The 25,084-nt window shown below is 39.3% G+C and overlaps 2 long non-coding RNA genes across 2 annotated transcripts; both read left to right on the top strand.

The window, feature by feature from the left end:
* Positions 1 to 5,408: 5,408 nt before the first annotated feature.
* On the top strand, positions 5,409 to 15,568 carry LOC131737894 (uncharacterized). Its single transcript, XR_009329460.1, has 3 exons — positions 5,409 to 5,509; positions 5,678 to 5,725; positions 15,168 to 15,568. It is a non-coding gene; the product is annotated as an uncharacterized LOC131737894 (long non-coding RNA).
* Positions 15,569 to 23,468: 7,900 nt separating this feature from the next.
* LOC131737893 (uncharacterized) lies at positions 23,469 to 24,859 on the top strand. The gene is made up of 4 exons (XR_009329459.1): positions 23,469 to 23,624; positions 23,711 to 23,758; positions 24,276 to 24,436; positions 24,661 to 24,859. It is a non-coding gene; the product is annotated as an uncharacterized LOC131737893 (long non-coding RNA).
* Positions 24,860 to 25,084: the final 225 nt, after the last annotated feature.

Below are 25,084 nucleotides of genomic sequence, written 5' to 3'. Positions count from 1 at the left end.
GGACTTCATACTGTGTTTTTTGCCCCTGTTCATGTCCTCATAACTTAACCAACATCTAATTTGACGGCTCAGCCATTATACCTAATACTGAGACATGCCGTCAACATCAAAGACAGCAATTACACTCAACCAGTACTCATTTTAATTTGGCCTTAAAATATGATCATTAGAAAAAGTTCAGCAGTATACATGATTGACCTTCAGCTGGTGACAATCAGCATTGTTAAACAGCCCTCTCAATCAATGTTAATGCAGCAGAACTCAAAATTAACAATACATTGAAAGCTGTCACGTTTAGGGCCGGATTTTGATGATGGTGCAAATCTCTGTAGAAACAAATTATTAATTTTTAATCTGAATTATTATTTAGTTTGGAGATCGAGGACTTACCATGAACACCCACACTAGACACAAGAAAAGTTAAATTAATAGCAGCAATTTATTGACTACAGAAATAGAAAATAACAGAAATATTAAAGTGAGAAATAAATTTGAACATGTTACCTGGATCAAAGATAATCAATAGTATCAAACCTTTAGTCTCACTTATCTAAATATACTTGTCTACAAATAGCAAGTGTGGCAGTCTGGCTCGCAGTGGTGAGGTGGATGACGTCACGGACCAGGAAGTAACTGACACCAAAACAGTGGATGGGCGGGTGAAGCTGAATGCTAGTGCACTCAGCGTATTTAATAAACAAACAAAAGATTTAAACAAAACAACAAAACACCAAACAAAAGGGCACGAGGGCCAAACGAATAAACAAACAAGTAAGTGTCGTGCTGGATACTCCAGCACGTTTTAGAAATTGTTTTTAACTTTCCTTCTTTCTCTCCACTCCCCGTACTCTCCTCTCTACACCCCAACCTCAAGTGCAGAGAGCTGCAGGTTTATATACTCTGGCCGAGGGATTAACTAGTTGGTAATTATCTTATTATCCCTCGGCCAGAGCCTGCACGCGTTTGGTAAGGATGCATGACTGTCAGCTAGTTAAATAATCAGTAGCTGATCAGTCATGCATCCTCACAGGGTTTTTAAATATAATAATAAAAGACGCGGCGCCGTAAACAAAAATACAAATAATAATAAATAGGGGCGGGACACTCCGCCACACAAGTTTACACAAAACTAAATAACATGGGTTAATTGTAACTTTAAGTTACTTGTCAAGGTTCATTAGAAGTTCCTTATCACAAGTTATGTAACTCTATATACTCTGATTGTGTTTAATTTAACCATGTTTCAGGTAATTGTGTTTCATATGGAGAATGTCACATAGATTATAATCAACAGTCCCATGCTATATTCAAACTTAACAGTTCTTCTGTTATAAAACACTTACTTATATTCTGTTTGAATTATTGTAGAATACCTGTGTTTAGCTTAAAGACTACTTTCAGAGGGGTGGCACGGTGGTGCAGTGGTTAGCGCTGCTGCCTCACAGCTCGAGGGTCTTGGGTTTGATTCCGACCTCAGGGGTTTGCTGTGTCGAGTTTCCATGTTCTCCACATGTTCACATGGGTTTTCTCCAGGTACTCCGATTTCCTCCCACAGTCCAAAGACATGCTGGCTAGGTGGATTGGCCTCTCTAAATTGCCCAACGATGTACTGGTGTCCCATTCAGGGTGTAGTCCAGCCTTGCGCCCTGTGTCTGCTGGGTTAGGCTCTGGCTCACCGTGACCCTCTATAGGATTAAGCGGTTACAGATAATGGATGGATGAATGGACTACTTTCAGATCAAGCTTATTTATTTTCTAAATAAGAAACTTGACTATGAATACACTCTCAAGCAAAGTAGATACTCAGTTCCTTTCTTCATAGTTTTGACTTGTTACAATAAAACTCAAATAGATATAACATAGCTTTTTTTAGTTTTAAACATTGTTCTGTCTAGAAAGGGTTACTTTTCTTTTTGTTAATTTGCACTACCTAGTCTCTGTGTTTAGTTTCCTGAAAACTATGACTTCATTTTCAAGCTAATTAAACCAGATGCCTGCTTCCGCACGCGATAATCTTCATTAATTTAAAGATAGAGGAGGCCCTATTTTTAAGTCTGACCAGCTTCCAAGAGTTTACATGCACTCTAATAACAAAGGCACACAGACAAGCCCTTTTTTCTAACATTAACATCCGTTCAGTTTTCTTAATTCAAATTTTTATTCTGCTACAATAGTACTTCTACTGGTTGTATATTCTTCAAAACATAGTACAATTATTACAATATTTTGACATTATCAGTTAGTACTGAACTCTCTAATTTGTATATCAGTTTAACTTTGAATGATTTTATAACATGCATTTCTAATTCAGATACTTTAATATAGCAGTCTCTTTTATACATTGTAATTTTATTTTACTCCATTGATATGTTCAGAAGGCAAGAGATTAATTTTTAATTAGGCACCTGCTTGGCAGCAAATCAACCCTGAATATCAAAGCTTAGGACTGCTATACTTTGATACAGACTAACATCTTCACGCATTTACATAAGGTTATTATATCAGGTTTCTTATTTTTTTTAAATCTAACAGTTTTCTTATTTACTTAACTACTTTAGTTTCTTCTTACTATAGTAGAAACACAAACCTATTTTAGTTAAATTGTTTCTGGCATATTAACTGTGCTCCATAGTGTTTGCCATTCTGTTCTCACTGGATCAGAATGTTTTGAGGCTCATGTTTTGAGTCTAATTAAAAAAGATGCTTTTGCCTGATAAGGGAGGTTTGGAACTTTCAGCAGGCCAGCCTGACCTTTTTTTTCCAAAATAGGCTTCTTCACACAAGCTGTACACAGAGCTACCAATAATATGTTTTACTGGTTATACAGATTATTCAAAAGAATACAGAATCCTACTTTAACAATTTGTTTAGTATTTCTGCTGGCTTTATAGCCTTTAAAATAGATTACAGTCATTACAATATTTGTTGCATTTTCAGAAATGTTCAGTTTGTATCCCAAAGATCAGCCTGCTTCCAGTAGCTGTGACAGTCTTGGGTCTGTTTCTGCTCACAGTGAGTTTGTCAAAACCACCACAGGTGTGGGTGACAGTCTTTAAAAGCCTGATACCTGCAAAAAACTTAAATCTTGTTAGCTGGGCTCCCATCTCTACTTTCTCATTCCCATCACCAGTGGGAAGACTTCAAATAAATTAAGCTGTTTCTATCAAAGAGCCCTCCATCTCTGCTGCATACACATTTCACTCAAAAAAGGAAGATGGGTTTTAGGGTCACTCGTGACAAACTGTACCAGTAATGCTAGCACACACCTGATCGCAAATAATATAAGGAAAATACCCCCTGACAAATGCCTCTTTGAAAGGGATTCGATTACTTTAAATAAAACAAGGGCAGAAGACTTAATTTAAAACACTGCAGCACAAGAAAAAAACACACACACACAAAAATGGCTGTACTCTGCAAGACAAAGAGAAGATCCCCAAAAAAAAACATTTTAAAAAATGACTAAAATCAAACACAAAAACACCTTTAAATTAGGGTTTTTAATTGATTATCAAAATCATTGATCGATTAATCTAGTCTTCCCACGTGCTGTAGCAAAAAGAAGTGCGTGAGAAAGAAATCTAGAAAGATGGTGGAGAGTACCAACATTTTGCCATAGCTCAGAACAGTGTTTTTCAGATGTTATTAGAGGGGGGTGGGGGAGGGGGAGCAAGACCTGACTGGAAAATACATTTTTCTGACTTCCTGGCGATTGTAAAAGCTCCATGGTAAATGGCAGACTCGGTGGGTCTCCAGGATGATTGACTCTATTAACTATCCAGGCAGGGACCACGTTTAATCTGACAAACCCCTGTCCACAGAGCTTGTGTCGTTTCAGACCTACTGTTGCTCAGCGTCTCTATTGCCCAGTCCTCCTTCATTTGAAAGTGTAGCGGCGGCGGGTTTTAATAGTTCAGTTTATAAATGGGAGTGGGTGGGGTGGGTTAGCTTTAGTTTAATTTACGTGATTTGTTGCATGCAGAATGTAGAAAATGAACAAACGAGGGTACAACATTTTATTAAACAAATCTTTAATAATAAAGTTATAATACAGAAATAAGCGGGACAAACATTACAATTTCTATTTGTAATTGCATTAACATTGTTTAAAGGCTAGTCACAAGTATACTGTAATAATAATACTGTAGTAATAATAATAATAGTAAAATCGGTTTCATTTCCAGGGATTTGCTGTGAATTAAATGGGCTTTTAAATTCTCCAATGTCCTTACTTTCTCAAGTGGAATGAAGAAAGAGAAAACAAGAGCGCATCATTTAAGTGACCTAGTTTTTTGTATTGGTGTTAATACAATTACGAATAGTGATTGTAATAAGGTGTATCCATCTTAAATATATATTATCATTTTATTTTACTGTTTATTAGAAGAAGGTATGGAGCAAAAGAAAAAAATATCTCTGAAGGGGGGGCGCATCAAAAAGTTTGTGAACCACTGGCTCAGAAGGAAAGAAAAATTACAACAAGATTTGCTCTTTCCTTTCACGGCAGTACTACAAGTTTATCTTATCATTGCAAGTAAGTTGTTTTTTCTTTTTAACAATGTATTCTATTAGTTTAAATCTGTACCATGGCAGTACATTTACACCTCCAGCCTAAGTCTAAGTCTTAACTAAATTAAACTAAATTAAAATAAAATAAAATAGCACTCAATTAAATAAATTACCTGTTAGTAAAACGTCCTAACATATCCAACACAGTATTGATTGTAGTACAGCTGCTAATTTACAGTAACGCATGGCACAGCATTTTATGTATTATATTAAAAGACTTGCTTCGGCTAACTTCAGGTTATATGCAAGTAAACATTTTCATTTATTGTCAAATTGTTAAATTAAAGTTGCCTGTAAAACGTTAGGTGTCATTAATAAATGCTTGCAAAAAAGTGTTACTTTTAGTTCTATTTCATTACAATTGCATATTATAGCAAACGGGTGTGATTCATTTATTTATTAATTGATTAATCACCCCAGATGGGGTGATTAATCAATTAAAACAAAATGCCAAGATTAAAGCCCCTACTTCAAATAAAGGATACTGAAGTTGTTGTTTTATTTCTTTGAAAAATGGAAATACAATTATTTGCATGGTCGAACACACTCACAAACTGCAAAACTTTTAAACTCCACATTAAACTCCACCTTTCAGGAGAAACCACCACTACGTATAACAGGTAAGTATGAGATCATGACTTAAAAAAAAACAAAAAAATAACAACAATACAATACAATACATGGCCATAAAAACATTTCAATTTCATATTTAACAGAGAGCTCTCATACAATATAATGTGTATCAGGGTAGTAATACCTCATTAACATTTTAAAGAACAAGTCTATCATTTTAAAAACTCCTCAATTGAATAACATTGGGCGCACTCCCATGTAGAAAGCTGTGTGCGTGCGGTGTGCATGCCTCTACTATCAACACATCCGTGTTACAGGCCACCAGCATGAATACACGCCGGCGAAAAAGCCCTCTGCTCTCCCCCAGGTAAGTATTAAATATAGATTAACAACAACAGAACTTAAAGGAAAATACGGTTACTGTTTATATAGCTGAAAACAGATGCGTGCACTCATCTCTTCTCATACAGGAAAGCAGATTGACATCAGTATTGTTAAAAACATAACATGACATTTTCTTTTTTTTTCCTTTCAGCACAACCCAGCAGAGAAGAAACCCAGCGGAAACGCAAAGACCACACGAGTAAGTTTAAACATATTCTTTTTTCCAGTTATTTTAATTGCCCAAACAGTATAAATGTTGTTATTATTATTATTATTATTATTTGTTTATTTATCAGATGCCTTTATCAAAGATGACTTTCAGAGACTAGGGTGTGTGAACTATGCATCAGCTGCAGAGTCACTTACAATTACGTCTCACCCAAATGATGGAGCACAAGGAGGTTAAGTGACTTGCTCAGGGTCACACAGTGAGTCAGTGGCTGAGGTGGGATTTGAACCAGGGACCTTCTGGTTACAAGCCTTTTTCTTTAACCACTGGACCACACAGCCTCCTATAATAGAAAAAAAAATGTCTGTGATGAGGTCGGGGCTGTGGGACATATTCCCTTAATACATGAACATGTATTAATGATATAACTGGACTAATTAATGAAACTGCTGTGTCTTAAGAAAAAAAGCTAACTGTTGTGTCTTAAGAAAAAGGGCCCCTTGGGTCCTGGAAGACATACTGAGCTATTTGACCTACTGATCAGAGGACCGGCACCTGAACTGGATTAGGCTGAGCAGACAGTTGAATTATGTACAGATAATTCACACGTGCAATAACAATTGTTTTGACGCAGGGAAGACATAAACTAGTGATGTCCCAGTGGAAAAGGACATTAAAACATCAAAGGACTGGGAGTTTAAAGAGGCAATATACACAAATTACCTCATGAAAGTAGCTACTCAGCAGAGTGAAAAGACTATAGGTATCCAAGCAAACCTAAACATTTTGCAGTCCACATCGAATGCTAAACAAGGTGCTGTCACTCTGCTAAGCAAAGCTGCAACTCCGGGACTCTGCCTAAAAACATAATCAAGACGGGACTCTGCCTGAAAACAGACCCAAGATGAGGAAGCAAGCTGCAAGCCGTGAAAGGAAGTACCCTCCATCATTTTTCAAGATTTCTTTTTCATGCTCTGGGAGGAAATCATAATGCTCAAGGGCTTCTCTGACATTCACCCCTGCAGACAAATAATTTAATAAAACCCTGCAAGTGAAAGACTAACAGGAGGAAGTTTTAATATTCTTCAGGAGGAAGTTTTAATATTCTTACCTGCAGCACCTGTCCAGGTTCTCTCCTTTGTCTCCAGTGTGAACACACACAGAGAACGTCAGTCATTAACCTGAGACAGGTAGTATGAAAAGTTTTAAACCAAGCCACTAAGCAATATTCTATGATGTTTTGTTGCCGTGTACCAAACAAAACCAGATATATCGATCAAATCTCCTCCTCTTGAGCTGGAGGAGAAATACCTGTATCGTACATAGAAGTGAACTCTCCATTAACATTGCACTACATTCTGCTGCAAATGAGGATCACTGTGCAGATTTTAGATTTTTGACCAGGTTTCAGAACAATGAAAATCTTCAGACATTTGCTTCCAAGTTGTTATTCTTTTATTTTGGAAATTGCATTTGATGGCAGACTTTCATGCTCTACCCCCCTTTGTGCTTCCTGTAGGTTGCAAAACCTAAACTTCCTTGCATTAGCACTTTAAGACATGTATCTGAAACCAGGGCCCTAAAAGTTTCCCTCGACCTGTTTTAACAATCCTTCATTAATATACTAAACAACACTTCATTAACATACTAAACAATCCTTCATTAATATACTAAACAACACTTCATTAACATACAAGGAGATGCTACTACTAAGTGCCCATGATAGTAAGCAGTGGATGGCCCATACCTGCCTCAACATATCTCATAGATAATTTAGCTAAATAAGTAATCTATTGGGTTTGATCTTGGATGGTTGCCAGTGAGTGCCATTTAAAAGTATTTCCATAAACATTATGAAGGAAATGCATTTAATGTGACTACAAAAATGAAAAGGGCATCATCTTCATCAACCTAATATGATGTAGTCTACCAATGCCAGCCTAATGCAATTTTTTTCCCTGTATAAATCACTTATAGCAAGGCTAATGTTGGGTTACAGCACTTGATTGGTTGCTCTCTGAATTTCTTGCCCCAAAGTATTTTTCATAACACTTTTATATCCTTGCCACAATTTAAAGAAATGCATGGACAAAGGTTACGTATGTTGTGTGACAAGCAGTATGTTACTCTGTAACTTCTTGAACTAGATACACATCCAAGTCATATATGGGCAAGTAAAATTATAACTGACTTCTTGTCTGCCCCAACAGTTCCTGACATGGGTAAGTTGACAGCAATTATAAGAGAAGATGGTGGGTATGTAGTAGTCAAGTTTTCCTGACAGATATAATTACCTTTTGGTCTGTTTAATAGCTGAAGGAGTTTGCTACTCTGGTAGTGTAATCTGCAGAGACAGTAATTTAATTTTAGATGACACCCATCATGTCATTGATGAAAGCATGGAACAGAATGGAATCCATTATGCAGCCTAGGGCAGCTCTTGACTGGTAGAGAGAACACTGATAATTTATCAGAACGTTGTCTTAAAAGATGTCAGAAATCCACTTCAATCACATATGTTACACTGTTTATGTATTGAGTATAAAGAGACGAGTTCCATTTTTGATTTATAGCTAATAAAATTATTCTATAAATCTTACTTACGGTGCACTTACATTCGTTGTGTAGGTCTCACATGTACAGTTATTTACTGTATCTGGTGCTATGACATGTTTAAGAAATATCTTTGTATCTGGTGCTGTGACATGTTTAAGAAAGAGCTTGATTTTGCAAGTCTTACTTTCAGGTATTCTTCCATTCTTGCACTTCCTCAAGAGTGAAATGATCCCTACCCCTTCAACACCTTATTTTCTTTTTGCTTTACCTAATAATAACTTCCATAATATGTGTTGTTACAGCTGTTATGAAACAATTTTTTTAAAAGTTTTATAGTCCACTGAGTTATGTTATTTGATTTTTAATTTTCAAGAGAATGTCATTAACAGATTGGTGCTTGTAATATTTTGTAATTCTTATAAACTCTGTACTTATTATTTAAGACACTCTAGTTTTAAACAGTTGCTTTATTACTTGTGTACTCCTTCAGCCGCTCACATACATACATACATACATAATCCTGCCTCATCACATACTGCTGTAAAGCAACAGGTCCTCACGCTGTGCTGCCGTATTGACTAGTTCCACTCGGTGGTTTATTGTCTCAATATTGTTGCAACACTACATCCCTCCTTTACTTTAGAATATAAAATTGGCATGTTTTTTGTTGTTGTTTATTTGTACTGTAACATGGAAACAAATAGCTGAGCGTAGGTCGGAGGCCCATACTGACCGGCTTAGTGGCAGTGGAGGCACTGCGTAAACAGCACTTTTTGTTTTGTAGTTTTATTTTCCCTTTTTTCATTTTTCATTATTATTTTTGAGCACCTGTGAGTGCGCCTGCCAGTACTTGTGTTGGTATTACTGTGGACCTGACTACAATTGTCGGTATTCAGGCCACACACAACAGCGACCCTCTGCGGGCTAAAGAAAATAAAACCAAAAGAAAATAATAAAACTGGGCACCATTGCGGTGTTGCAAATAAAACTTCTGTCTCCCGTGTGTGTCAGTGAATTGCCCACCACCCTTCCACACTGACATTCAAGGCTGCCTCCTAATATGGTCATCTACCAGAAATACCCAAATAGGACCTCGTTTTAAAGCTCAGAATCCCCTCTTTCCAACGACACAGTGCCTGAGTTAAAGAGCCAGGACGCTGGTGGGATATTTCACATTGAGCGGACCCAAATAATTATCTGAGATTTGTTTCCTAAGAGACTGCTAAACGCATTTTGTTTTTTGTTTATTGACTCTCAGTAATAATAATTTCAAATACCTACTTTTTTAGTATTTGTACTGCCTTGCTCTTACATTTTCATGTTTGAGATTAATTTTTGAGAGTTTATGTTATTTTTTTCTCTTTTATCTATTGCAGTAGAAATTGTAGAACAGATTTTAGATCTAGCCTAATGGTAGTTATACTTTGCTTTGAGGTGCCTTTACCAATTAATAATACTAATTGATAATGATAAGTCAGTTTTCAAGCTTGCTATATTTTAGTACTAGGTTTTCTATTAATTGGTTTAATGAGTTTCATAACTACTGTTCCCTTTCAATTCGAAGACGACCACCAAAACATTACGTGTGGGATATGCCTGCCTATTGGTAGGTATTTTCTGAGCTCTCTATACCAGAGCTGCTGATAGGCCCCTTCCTGGGATGATGCCCTCTGTCCCGCCTACAGAGGGATTAAATAGTCAAACCACGGAAGCCATGTTCTCTTTTTGCCTCCCAAGACGTTAAGGTAAGACCCTCTGTGTTGGTATCTGAGTGTATTTTGAAAAAGAGCTTTTGAGTCAACTGCAGTTCCTTGGCTTGCCGCTTTCACGGAATCAGTGACTCCTGATTCAGCCTTTTTCTTTCTTTTTTTCTTCAGCAACCTGCTCGCGCTCGAGTGGCAGGCTGCTGCTTTCCTATCTCTGGTACATGAGTGGACTGCCTGTGCAGTATTGAAAGTAAAAGAGTGAGTGTTGTTGTATTTCCAGCCTTCACTCGTGTGGGAGCACGTCCTCTACCAGGGCTAGGCTTTGCCATACCCCCGCTGTCGAGCGACTAAGCTGGAAGCCATGTGGCAGTTTAAATATATATATAAAAATATATATATATGCTTGTGTTGTTGACTGAATACCTTCACTGGCACATCTGCAGTACACACGCAGTACACCCGCTTGCCTGTGTTGTGCAGCAGCTAGACCCTCTGTAGAGTAGACCTCGCCGGCTGCCTCGGCCCGCCCACCTCGGTGCGTTGGGCCTAAAAAAAAATAAATAAAAAAAATAAAACAACAACAGCACTTTGTTTCCCCTATTGTTTGTATTGTTTTTTGTACTCCGTCCACAGATTTGCCCGACGGGGCTTCGGCCTGTGTGTCCCCTGGCATACGCTACGCGCTGACCAGGTGTGTGAATACACGCAGTTAGGGTAGGCACTGCTGCTTCAGCTGCCCCCCGGTGCTTCGGTACCTCTGTGCACACTCAGCCCGTGGTACTTCGGTGCAAGCGGTACGCATGGTGCTCGGTGCCCTTGGTGCACACAGCACCTTGGTGCATAGGGTACCCAGTGCACGCAGTGCTTGGTGCACTCGGTGAGCACGGTGCGCAGTGCCCTCAGTGCGCATGGCGCTCCTGTGCACGCGCTACTCAGTGCAAGGTGCTCGGTGCGTTTCGCACACACTGCGCTAGGTGCACGTGGTGCACATAGCATTTTCCCATGTATACGGTGCTCGGTGCACGCCCCTCAGTGCAGTCGGTGTGCACAGTGATTGGTGCACTTAACGACTTGGTGCATACAGCACTCTGTGCACGTGGCGCTCGGTGCACACGGTATCCAACAATGACGAGCCTTCCATGGTTCCACGTCTGCATATACTGCAAGGCAAACATGCCGCACAATGATGGGCACTCTCTCTGAGTGCATGCCTAGAGATCTAACATGCCACAAGGCCATCGGGAACAAGGACTTCTGCGACATCTGCATGGCTTTTCAGCCCAGAGTCCATCGCAATAGGCTGAATAGGGCAATGGGGATTGACGGTCCATCCCCCATGGGGGAGCCGTCAGCAGCCCTCGGGGTCCCACTCCTGCTCCTACAACTGTCGCAGAGCCCCTCACAGGAGATCCCTTGCACTCAGGCTCCTGCGCCGAGACCCAGTAGTCACTCCCCTTCACTACAGGCGAGAAGGGTGAAGCGCTCAAGGCAGACGAGGGACATTATGGACCTCAAGGCACAGATGGCCCAGGTCCTTGAGCTACTGCAAGCTCCTGCGGTGCCGGTGGTGGTCCCAGCCCCGATATCACTTGCACCAGCTTCGGAGTCATGCACACATCTGTGATGGACCCTCTTCAGGAATCGGTACTCCAGAAAGAAGTGGCCGCCTTGCTGTGCAAGCAAGCCATTCGTCTCGTATTCTACTCAAGTTATTTTCTGGTACCCAAGAAGGACGGCGGCTTTTGCCCCATCCTAGACCTGAGATTCCTCAACTAGTTGTTGAAGGAGAGGAGGTTCCAAATGTTGACTCACCATCACATTCTCCAGTCAGTCTGGCCGGGCGTCTGGTTTACCACCGTGGACATCCAGAGCACGGGAAGTACCTCCGTTTCGCCTTTCAGGGAAGTGTTTACGAGTTCTCCATGTTGTCGTTCGGCCTCTCCCTAGCTCCTCGTACGTTCTCAAAGTGGACGCTATCCTGGCCCCCTTGCAGTTGATTAATTTTGATGATTTTGAAAACCGTACAATGGAAACTGCAGTGCTGAAGAACCGCGGTAAAGTTAGCTTGACGTTCGATATTCTACATTAGTTTGTGCACTGTATAGCACATACAGACATGGCATGCGGAAAAGGCCTTATTTAGAGCCGCTATTGAGCTTTCAAAACAACTGTACATTAAAGAAGACTAATTGTGAATTATTTCACAATCATTGTTTTACCTGTGAACCCCAGGAATAATTTGTGAAAACAGATGGCATATCACATAACTTTGCATACAGACCCGGCGTCCGTAAAAGGTTTGTTTACCTTACTTCCAGCAGCTTCACAGCTTTCAAAAAGATGGTGTTGCGATACATTTTTTATTAACATGGCTGCTGCAAAATTTGTCTAGCCCACAAACTTTAAACTGCTTCTGTTTGAAAACCATTTAGCTGATTAACTCCAAACTTGGTAAATATAATCTTGGGGAAAGTAGACCTGAAAGGTAACAAAATGTGTTTGTGTATGTTACATGTTCCCATGTGTTGCTACAACTGTTTAAGTAAGATGTGTTTATTTTTTATTTTTAGCTTGAAAACATGGACATTGATGTTTCTCAGTTTATTTATGATTATTTTTCATATTATTATTGTTATTATTATAATTATTATTAGAGGCATTGTAAAACACAGACATATTTTCTTCTTTTTTTCAAGGTTTTGTTTTGTTTCTGTGGTTATGTGATATGCCATCTGTTTTCACAAATTATTCCTGGGGTTCACAGGTAAAACAATGGTTGTGAAATAATTCACAATTAGTCTTCTTTAATGTACAGCTGTTTTGAAAGTTCTATAGTGGCTGTAAATAAGGTAAAACAATCATTTTTCTGCATGCCGGGTCTGTATGCACTATGCAGTGCGAAAACTAATGTCGAAGTCAAAGGTCAAGCTAACTTTACCACGGTTGCTGAAGAAATATCGAGACGAAGAGCGACAGCAGAGACGACCACCCAGTGCTCTGCAGGATCACGATTGCCCCAGTGGAACTAAAGTTTTACTACAGGGCAGAGATTTCGTGTCCATATTTTCCTAATGATTCTGGATGCTCTTTCAACAGATTGCTTGCAACGATCAAAAGCTTATGTTGCTGTGCATAACTTGTTTGGCTTCCTTACCGACTATCCTGCAGATCTGGATGAATATTTCCCATCAGAAATGCTCCAGTTTACCAAATTTGTTTCTGGTATGGATAAGAGAACAGCGTTGGATCAGCTTCAACTTATCCTGAATTCTCCACGTTTCCGAATGTCACCACTGCTCTGCGCATTTACCGACCCTTAATGTGCACTAACTGTTCTGGAGAATGACCATTCTCGCTCATGGGACTCATTCAAAATGAACTGAGAGCCACCATGAACCAGGATCACCTAAACAGCCTTGCCATCATGTACACGGAATGTGATATACTCACAAAACTGGATTTTATTGACATTATATAGACTTTGCACAGATGAAATCGAGAAGAAGATTAATTTAAGGTAAGTGTATGATTTAATTACTCTGCGATGTAAGGTTTACTGAGAACAGAGGTGAGTAGGAAAATTGAAGTAACGTGCTGTTTAGTTTTAAGATAGATTGTGGTATTGAGCACTTACTAACATTTTAATATTCCTAACATTGTCTATTAAAAGTTATTTAAAGTTATTTTCATATACTGAGCATCAAAAGAAACTTATCACTTATATTTCAGCATCAAAAGAAACTTGTCACTTATATTTGGATAAGACTCACTAGATTTGATGGAAAAATGACAAACTCTGTTTTAGAGCAGGTGCAGTGACTTTTTATTGTGCTGATTAACAATTGATATCACGAAGATGCTGCAAAATGATCTGTCAGTCTTGGGCAGGTGTTGTGACTCTTGGTCTCCCAGTTCGTGGCCTGTCATTAAAACACTAGATATCTCTTCACAAAACCTTTAAACTATATTTTAAACTTTCCTTAACAATTGCAGTGCAGCTCTATATTTTGCATAAAAGAGACTTCAACTTGAAATTACTTTAAAAAAAACTAATCAGAGCAATTTAAAAACTCCATATTTCCATTCCATTCCAAAATCACAGTAACATTTTAGCAATATCATGTAAATTCCCAACCACTTCAATAACTTTTACTAACTTTTAAAACAGTATGTGACAGAGACATACCTGAAGCAGTTCAACAATTAACAAAATGGAGACCCCTCGTGTTTACAGGGTGAGGTCCTTGATTAGTGAGTCAAGGGTAGTCCAAAGAAAATGCCTGTTAAATATTGCACCGCACATTCCCTATTCAGGTAAATATTAAAGTACAGCAATATTTAAATCATTTTAATTATTACCTTATATTCCTTATATTAATATATTGAATTACATATCGCTCTGTAGTTTTCCATATACTTAACGAAAAACAAAAATTGAAAAACGTGACATTTTGAAATCTAATACTAACTAAATACTGTACTACTATTATGGTTTCCTGTAAACTTATGCAATATCATTTTGTAGTTTCTTTGATTACATGATGGTAAATAAAAGGTCTTAATTATGTGCATATATATATATATATATATATATATATACACACAGTGCCTATAGCAAGTCTACACCCCCTTTCAAAATGTTCACCTTTTGTTGCCTTATAGCCTGAAATTAAAATGCATTAAAATACTATTTTTTTCATTGATCTACACATCCTACCCCACAACTTCCAAGTGAAAAAATATTCTAGAAATTTGTAGAAAATTAATTAAAAATAAAAACTGAAATAGCTTGGTTAGATAAGTGTCCACCCCCTTTGTAATAGCAATCCTAAATTAGCTCAGGTGTAACCAATCGGCTTCAAAACCACACACCAAGTTAAGTGGCCTCCACCGGTGTTAAATTGCAGTGATTCACATGATTTCATGATAAATTCAACAGTTCTTGTAGGTTTCCTCTGCTGGGTAGTGCATTTCAAAGCAAAGACTCAATCATGAGCAACAAGGAGCTTTCAAAAGAACTCAAAGGATTGCAAAGGATTCCACAGAGTGAGGACCATGGTAAGCTCCATGGAAACTTCCAAACTGCAGCCGAACAGCCACACCTGTCTCCAGGTGTAATCAAGGCAAATCTGCAGACAGGTGATACCAATCAGTTTCCTCTATTTAACTGCACCCTGGGTTTTCTTTCTTTGTCTTTTTGATCCTGGCAGGTGAGGGAATAGGAGGGCATTGGAGAGAGAGCACACTGTGGAGAGGAGGTTTGGAGAAAGAAAGAAAGAAAGAAAGAAAGAAAGGAAGAAAAGGAAATTACACCAAGGATTGAACACCCAATGGCAAATTAGGACTGGACTGGAGAACCCGAACGGCACTTGGACAATACTTCTGTACAAAAACAACCCTCGGTAACAAACCCGGCCTGAATCGACAAAAAGTGAAAGACCTCCACCTGTTGGCTGATTGATTATTTTGTTTGTTTTGTTTACGTTTATCAAGAACACTCCCAAAGCCCCTCATCCTCTGCCAAAGCCTGTTAAAAATAAACAGGTTTTAAACTTTACTTGTACTTGTGTAGTGTGGTTTTGTGTGTAATCCCCGCCTTACAAAGAACCCACCGCAGGGATCGTCACATTGGTGGAGAATGCGGGTAAGGGCAGACAACCATGGAAGACCTGTTGAGACAATTAGTCACCTCCAATAACAAGAAGCAAATCAGCAACAAGCGGAAACCAATCGCTTGTTATTGGAGGAACAAAAGAAATGTCAACTGCAGATGAATATGGACATGCTGAAATCACTGCTGTGAAAATGGCTAAACAGACCACTGGTCTACCCATCGTGGCTACTCAGTATCTGCAGAAAATGACGCCGAATGATGACGTAGAGGCTTTTCTAAAGACATTTGAGCGCACTGCAGACAAGAGGTGTGGCCAAAGACAAAGTGAGCAGGAATACTGGCTCCATTTCTTTGTGGGGAAGCACAAAAGGCGTGGTCTGATCTGGAAGCAACAGAAGCCAATGACTACGACAAACTGAAGAAGGAAATATTAGCACGGTTGGGAGTCACTGTCTCTGTGAGGGCACAGCGGTTCCACACAGCGGTTCCACACTTGGACGTTCCAACCCGAGAAGGCACCCAGGTCCCAGATGTTTGACCTTGTCCACCTAGCAAAAAAATGGCTAGAGCCCACGACACTCAGTGCTGGTGCCATCGTGGAAAGAATAATGATTGACCACTTCATCCAGGGCTTACCTTATGAGCTAAAGAAGGTTGTCAGCCAAGGCAGTCCCACCACAGCGGACAAAGTGGTGGACCTTGTTGAGAGATGTCGAGCAACCGACAAACTGCTCAAACTCAGCCATCTGGAGAGAACCACCCCTGAAAAGGGAAGCCTCAAAGAAGGAGGAAGAAAAGCCCCCCAACTTCAGCCACCCCGGGTTTGGAAAGAATCCAAAGAGTGGATGGGGAATATATATGCCAGGACCATGTTTCCCATCCTGAAGCGAAGATGAGGAATAAAGGGTTTGTTGATACAGACACCCGGGAGTGCTACAGCTGTGGCGAAATAGGACACATCGCCTGGAACTGTCCCAAGAAGGAGGAACCCATGCAGGTCAACACCTCCAACCTACACCACTGCCATGTCATTTCTGCCCACGACAAGCACACCACCACCCGCCGCACCTCAGTCGGGTACAAGTACGAGACAAAGAAGTAGATGCTCTTCTAGACTCCAGGAGCATGGTCTCCCTCATCATACCCTCACTACTAACCCAGCCGCAGATGACTGCAGCTCCAGCCATGGACATCACCTGTGTACACGGGGACACCAAAACTTATCCAACTGCAGATGTGGAGATTAACACCACTAGAGGGTGTTTTAGAGGTAACCTAGGGCTGATTGAAAATCTACCATATCCCGTGCTACTGGGCCGTGACTGTCCATATTTTCAAGAATTGTGGAAAGGACTACAAGACAAAGGAGATGACTGTGCCAGTAATATGACATGCCAGGTACCATTTACATTTTCCAGTAAAAATAAAATGAAAACGGTGCCAAAGAACTCCCTATCCTATAAAAGGAAAATTAACAAATTGGTACTTACCTGCCCGACTCCCTTGTCCAACACTTGCGTCCTCCTGGGAGAGGAAGAGGAAGAAAATGACGAAGACAGGAAACCCAGTTGGGATAAATGGTCCAGAAATGGTGGAAGAGGAGGAACCGGAAGAGCAAGGCGAGGGGCCTGGAAATTCTTATGGTAATGAGATTTTCCCTCCTGTGTTAACACAGTATAGGGGAAGATTTGGTACCGCTCAGTTGGAAGACCCCACGCTACAGAACGCACGAAAGAATGTCAAGGTAATAGATGGTATACCTATAAATCCTGCTTATATACTCACTTTTCCTCATTTTTCCATGAGAAATAATCTCTTGTATCAGGTCACGAAGTCCAATGAAGTCACAGTGGAGCAGCTGTTGGTACCAACCCTGTTTTGGCGAACAGTGCTGAGCCTGTCCCACAGCCATTTGTTGGGAGGACATTTATGGAGAGAAAAAACACAAGAACGGTTGTTACAACGTTTCTTTTGCCCGGACACGCCATTCGATAGAATTGCTATGGATTTAATTGGACCATTACCACGGTCTGCGAAAGGCTTTGAACATATACTTGTTGTGATAGATTACGCCACCAGGTATCCCAAGGCCATTCCCCTGTGTAGTGCCAACACCAAGAGCATCGCCAGAGAGCTGCTACAGATGTTCTCCCGGGTAGGTTTACCCCGAGAAATCCTGACTGTCCAAGGCACGACATTCATGTCCAAGGTTATGAAAGATTTATGTAAATGGCTTAGAATCAAACAACAGCACACTTTTGTATATCACCCCCAGACCGACAGCCTAGTCGAGAGATTAAATAGAACCCTGAAAGCTACGCTCAGACAGACCATGGAGCGGGATGGCTGCCGTTTTCGATGTTTTGATGTTCGCTATAAGGTACCCCAGGCATCCACTGGTTTTTCACCATTTGAGCTATTGTTTTCCCACAGGCCCAGGGGATTTAGATGTGACTAAGGAGAACTGGGCACAACAGCTCAGTCCCCACAACACTGTCATAGAACACATAGAAGAAAATAGAGAACGCATAAACAGTGTAATGCCCATTGTGAAGGAACATTTACAGCAGGCACAAGAAGCCCAGAGGCGAGTGTATAATCGTCCCGCTCAACCCTGAGAGTTTGCTCCAGGGGATCGAGTTACGGTGCTAGTACCCACGACGGAATGTAAATTCCTGGCCACATGGCGGGGTCCCTATGAGGTGTTGTGGAAAATGGGACCCGTGAACTACCTCATTCGTTAGCCAGGAAGAAGAAAGCCAGAGCAGGTGTATCATGTTAACCTGTTAAAAAAGTGGGTAAGTCAAGAAGCACTATGGTGTGGACAAAACATACAGACGTCAGTATTTCGGTCACTTCCTCTTCTTCAGAGAACCCGCTGGAAGTAATTGTCATCTGAGATGTATCCCCTTCCCAGAACCAGGAGTTACGTGAGTTTGTTATGAAAAATAAAGATGTGTTCTCTTCCTTACCAGGACACACCCATAACATCCAACATGACATCATCATGCCTCTTGGGATATGGGTCCATCAAAAACCTTATTGGGCGCCAGTGGTGAAGAGAACGGCAATAAAAGAAGTGAGGAAGATGTTGGAACTGGGAGTCCAGCCCGATAGTCCTGGTGTCGAAACCAGATGGATCAGTACGATTCTGCAATGACTTTTGTAAGTTGAATGCCATTTCTGAATTTGATCCTTATCTCATGCCGAGAATAGATGAGATGACAGAAAGACTAGGAGATGCACGTTTTATTAGTACACTTGACCTAAACAAGGGGTATTGGTAGGTTCCTCTGACCCCCACAGCTTGCGAGAAGACAACATTTTCTACCCCAGACAGCCTGTTCCAATATATGCGACTGCCCTTTGGATGTCATGGAGCCCCAGCCACGTTTCAAAGGCTGATGGACCGTATTCTGCGCCCACATCTATCGTACGCCGCCGCGTATCTGGACGATGTGATAATCCACAGCCACACTTGGGAGGAACACATAATCCGATTAACAGCGATCATCGACGCTCTTCGGCAAGTAGGACTCGCATATTTTGATATATATTGTGAACAGGGCAGGGGGCCCTGCACAGAGAAAGATGCATTTGTGGCAGGGAAGGGGTTAAAATCCCTCCTGCCAAACAAAAATGATTTGTTAATTGTTATTGCCAGTTGGCAATTATTGTAAATTAGAGCCAACTGGCAGGTATAAATAGTCAGCAGCCAGTCTACTCGAGGCTGCTGAGTAGAAGGAAGCAGAAGAGGTGCACTGTGTTTCTGAGTAGCCATTCTTTTTGTAAGTACAGTGTGTACTAATTGTGAGTGTAAAACGTGTTTATGTTTTAATCAGGAAACGGCTTAGCCGTCCGATTGTATAGTTTAGAAAACCTGCATCCAGTTTTATTTTAGTGCTCTAAAGTGGAGCTAGGTTTTTATTGTTTTTATTTTATTTAGTGTAAATAAAAAGTGCAACCACGCATTTAAACCCAGTCCTGTATGTAAGGGATCTGAGCGTCTCCAAGTTCTTTTCCAGCACAAAAACTGACCGTCACACACAGGACTGGGTTTAAATGTACAGTTGCACTTTTTATTTACACAAAATAAAATGAAAACCAAACAAAAACTTAACTAAAACTGAACACAGGTTTTATAGATATGTTTTCTAGGTATGTTTTGCGCTGCGACTGGCCCATTTTAGTACTCCTACCCCTAAGCATATTTGTATGTTATTTTATCATTTTTCTTAACTTATGTGTGTTGGGGAGAATGTATGGTAGTGACACAGTGAAGCAGCAAATTAATTGATAGATGCTGATTGGCATTTGCTGCCGTGTACAATTGGCTAGAGATACTGCTGTAAGCTTTAGATGGACAAAAAATATGCATCCCGGTATGATCACTGTGCTGAAACGCACATTTAAAAACTGGCCAGGTGGCAACTCCAGCCAGTATCTCCAATAAGCAAACTCCTATATGCTTCTGCTCGAATTGCTACCACATAAATTCCACATGGTGCTTTACAACTAAACTAAACTACTTTAACTCCTGGAGATGTCTCACTCTGGCATCACTAAAGTATATTGTGAGTTATTGCCAAGCAAGATTTCATCTTTGTGAAAAAATGGCTTGTGGGGCACCTGGGCTTGCCTGAGACACCAAGTTAAAAATTGAACTGCACATCTGGGAACAGAGCAAGCACAACTACATATAAAGATTGACAGTTAAATTAGGAGAATGGATAGAGAGTAAGATAAGGAGAGTGACATCTGGAGAGTTACAAGGAGTAGTGGTTTTCCTTATGGTATTGTTAGAATTTCTCAGCCAGAACCTATTGCAGTACGTTCATATTATTTATACGTACAGTATTTTCATTTTGATTTCACTAATTCCATTGTTTGTTACATTTTAATGCAAATGTTTTCTTATAATAATTTTAGATTTTTTTAAATGTAGTGTCCAGTTATTTTACCACCATTTTCTATACAATTTTAATGGCCAATTTGAATGTTAACTAACCCCTGCAATGCACAACTGATCTAAGAGGACTAAAAGAGGAATAAATTATCTCTATTCTGCTATTATTTTTTTTATCTGCTAAACCTAAACAAAAGAGGTTACCAAGCTACTAGGGGGGTACAGCTACTAATATCTAATACTAGTAATTCCGTTTAAGAGAGTAAGGAGTGGGGTTCCGGAAAATATAGCGTTATACATCCCCACGTGTTGCTATATATATATATACACACAGTGCTCCCTTGCTGTAACACGGGTCTCAGGGGACACAATATGAGCGTTATAACCGAAGAACGTTATGGGCAGAGGGGGTGGGGGGCGCCGCGGGACACATAACAACACACATCTGACTAAAATACAAAATAAAATAAATCCCTCTCTATAATACACATATAGTGAAGCAAAAATGTAACTTTCCGTGAATTAACCGTGCATAAAGCACCATGTAATCAACGCTCTATTTTTTACAAAAAAAAGAGAAAAAACAGCCCTTATGAAAAATGACTCTGGTTTTTCTATGGTTAAAATACAGAAACCATGGTTACTGTACTAAATACCGTAGCAACTATGTTTATATTATGGTACCATCATGGTTTGTCTGTAGTTACTATAGTTAAAATACAGAAACCATGGTTACTGTACTAAATACCATTGTAACTATGTTTATATTATGGTACCATCATGGTTTATCTGTAGTTACTGTGGTTAAAATACAGAAACCACGGTTCTGAAAGCATGTGTTAACTATGGTTATGGAGTTTGTTCATCAGGGTTTTAAAAACCCAAGGACAACATGCTGATAGTGAAATCTTATATTTTTGTAACAATAAAAACATGATTAACCTATTATAGGACAAAAGATTGGGGAAACCAATAATGCACTGAAACAAGTATATTTCTGTATGTATAAAATGATTTATTAATTAATTCAGCTGACGCCTTTATCCAACTTACAAGATTTTTCAACCATTAAAATACATTACACAAAGTAGCAATCCATACATAACACAACAAATCCACTCTACATTATAACAAAGTACAATGGGAAAAGATAATATCCTTATATAAAAATATGATTACTAAAGAAAAAAACACAGCAAAATGAAAAATGTGCTACAGGTACTAGTAGTGAAGATTTAAGCCCTGGACTCTCATTAAGTTAGGTAAGTTATCTAAATACTGTACTTCATTCTGGGGACCCACTGTCCTGCTGGTTTTTGTTCCAACCGAGCTCTCAATTACTTAATTGAACCCTTAATGGAACTAATATGCCTTATCAGAGCTTTTTAATTATTTTAAACAGTTTGAGATTTCAAGTTAAATATAATTTGAGTGAAAATGCAAGTCGTCATCGACATTGTTTTTAGGACGAATACTAGACCTATCATCATCACTATTGTTTTCTAGACGTGGATCTGTATGCCTTCTATGTGATGTTTCAGGCACGTCAAACTCTGGTTTGTGTAGATATTGTTTGTATGGGTCCCTCTTGTTTGCCATGGCTTTGAAAGAAATTCCAAAATAGTCTACACGCACGCAATGCAGCCAGTGAGCTATCTAGAAATAAATATGGGGCGCGTGTGAATGCGTCACTTCCTTAGCAACGGTCTTAGCTGTTTATCTTGAACATCAAAACTATGTTATTGGTTTCAGTGTATTATGCTAATATTTTAATAGTCCATTAAATTAATATACAATATAATTATTGCTTTTTTTTAATTGCGTGTAACCCTAAATATATCCAATGAAATCATCAACAGGTCTGACCCCCCTAGCGCATGCCCAGTCAATTTGGCGCCTAAACCAATGGTACCCCAATGTACTTTACTGACAAGAGAGAATGTTTGCTCTGTTTGATTTCTTTGAGGAAAAGTCTGTCGCCGTTGGCGACCTAAATTGTATTGATCCAAGCTGTGGAGTTTCGTTGGATGAGCTGTACCCTGATCAGTGGGATTTTAGCAGGGACATTATTGTAAAATGGCCAACGAAATCAAATAAGAAAGGCAAGGGCACCACGTCCAACAGGCTTTCCAGCTCAAATTTTGGAAATATCAGGTAAGCCTAGAGCCCCTCTCTTTGTGCATTGGATTAGGCTATATCAAGATATAAAATGCTTCAAATGTTTTATAATGCTGATATATTGTTCATTTGCCTGAGTTAGTCGATCCAGAGAATAGTACGCGCTCCAGTCCATGGACAATAAAAATAAACATCAGAGTAAACAAACAGGGGACTTATGTGCTTGACTAGTATATGACTTACAGTACAACTTGCATAACTGTGTCGTTGTAGGATTACTGACAAATTATGTTCTGCTGTATACAGTTAAAGCAACTGTCATCTATTATTATGTTATCATGTTATGTTTATTTTTGCACTTAAAATAGTGAGAGTTTTATATTATAATTAGAATTACTCCCATTTGTTATTGTGGCATTAATAATATTAAAAAAAACCCTCAGCAAGTTTATGCAAGAGTTGTTGAACCTGATTAGTAACATTGACCATCACTACTAAGGTGATTAACTTTGCATACAAGTTAGCAGTCTTGTGTGGTTTCAGTAGGACCTGTAGAAAAGAAAGTGGCTGTATTGTTTTAATTAGTTTGTTTGGATGTTTTGATAAGTGGGGAACAGCAATTGCAGAGGGCCTTTAACCTAATTCATTGATTCTTGTCAAGGGTAGGCCTAGATGTCTAACCCATTGTTTCTTGTTTAAGATAATGAACAGCTCCTCAACCAAAAAAGAGACTGTTTAGTAGCTGGCAAAGATATCGAGTCAGAGTCGGAGGAAAATTTCATTGGTATGTCACATAAAATTGTACCTTGGATACTGCATGTTTCATAAATTCTACCACCTTATTGACTAATCCAGAACATGGACATTGGCATAACTATTTGGAATCCACATTATGTTATTTAACATGCTGTACTGTACTTTCCTTTCTCAGATAATACATTTACTGTTTTTATAGGTTCAAAAAAAAGGTGGTACTTCAAGTACTAATCTTGTTTCCAAGTTGCTGGCAAGGAGAAAGGAACATTCCCAGTAAGCTAACATTAAATATTTGAATTACAGTTATACTTTACTGTCAAATGTTCAAGACATAACATCTTGTTGTTTTATCTCCTTAGGACAGCAAACTGAAGTATGATGACCAGTCTGCATCAAGAGATTATCAGGTATGCTGAATATAACTATTTTTTCAGACATGAGTTATCTTATTTTCTTAAAATTATAACACTTATCGCATGGGCCCGCTATGTTTAGTTGGCTTGAGATTGTTATTCAGAAATTAAAAACTGAACATGTAAATTCTAATACTTGGTTGGATGAAATGCATTCTTTAGGCTGACAAAGAGCAGTTCTTTTCTAAGTGCACTGCACTTAAAAATAAGATTGAGGAACTCGAGGAAGACAAGAAACAATTGTCCAATCAGATAGGTGCCATGAATGGTAAGCTTCTCCATTTTATTCTGAGTAAAGTGTATCCTTGTGGTTCACTACTAGAGCACCGAGACGTATTCTGAGCTACCAGTATTCAAGGGAATTGTAGTAATTGATTATATAGTGAAAAACCATGCGACAGTTTTGTCAAATTATAACAGATCACAAGTATTAAAAAATGTTGTCATTCAGGTGAAGGCTGATGACAATTTTTATATGAATATGCTTTACCCTCTACTGTTTGTATTATAGATTTGCAAAGCCTAGTTGGAGAGTTGAGGCATTCCCTGAGTGGACAGCTTTGTCCACAGAACTTGACATCGCCAAGACGTTCTATCCCATCTGCAGCAGCTTCCCCTTCAGCCTCATCTTTTGAATCAAGCTCATTAGATTCTGACAGTTCTAATGAAACCGTGAGTGATCATATATTGTAATATTTAGATATTTTGTCACTAGCTCATTGTAATTTTCAAATATTGTTATTATATAAACTGTCTTACGAATGCTACATTTGTTCACAATGTTGTTAAATGGCTATTCATCTGAATAAGAAGAGGCCCTTTTGGGGCAAGGAGGAAATGTCTCTAATGCTCTTGGATTATTACACTGTGGTTACATTTACTTTCTTGAATTACAGGTGTTGATTGGTGAGGGTATCAAGGTCAACCGTACTCTGTTACGGAGGTGCAACCATAGTCAACCAACAAAGCTGGTCTGTGATCTTCTAGCAGTTGTTTTTAGCTGCAATGAGTTGGCCACTCACTCCTTAACTGGCCAAAGAGCCAGTTCAAAGGAAATGGTAAAGCCACCCTTCAACACCAAGAAGGTCAATGCTATTCTTGGTACGTGCATGTGTCACATTATTTATTAGGTTTTGGGTGCTTCATTGTGTGATTTTGCCATTTAATTCTATGAGTCAAGATAACATTTGCTTGTGTGATGCATTAGTAATATTGTGTGGATCATTTATTAAATGCAATAAAGGCTACCACCAATGTTAACACAGCAGTCATATGGTGTTCATATTCTCATCAGTCAGCTCCTTTTCCGGAGCTCCTGTT

Source organism: Acipenser ruthenus, chromosome 9, assembly GCF_902713425.1.
Source record: "Acipenser ruthenus chromosome 9, fAciRut3.2 maternal haplotype, whole genome shotgun sequence".
NCBI lineage: Eukaryota > Metazoa > Chordata > Actinopteri > Acipenseriformes > Acipenseridae > Acipenser > Acipenser ruthenus.
The sequence above is the reverse complement of the archived record's forward strand: the minus strand, read 5'-3'. Positions and strand labels throughout refer to the sequence as shown.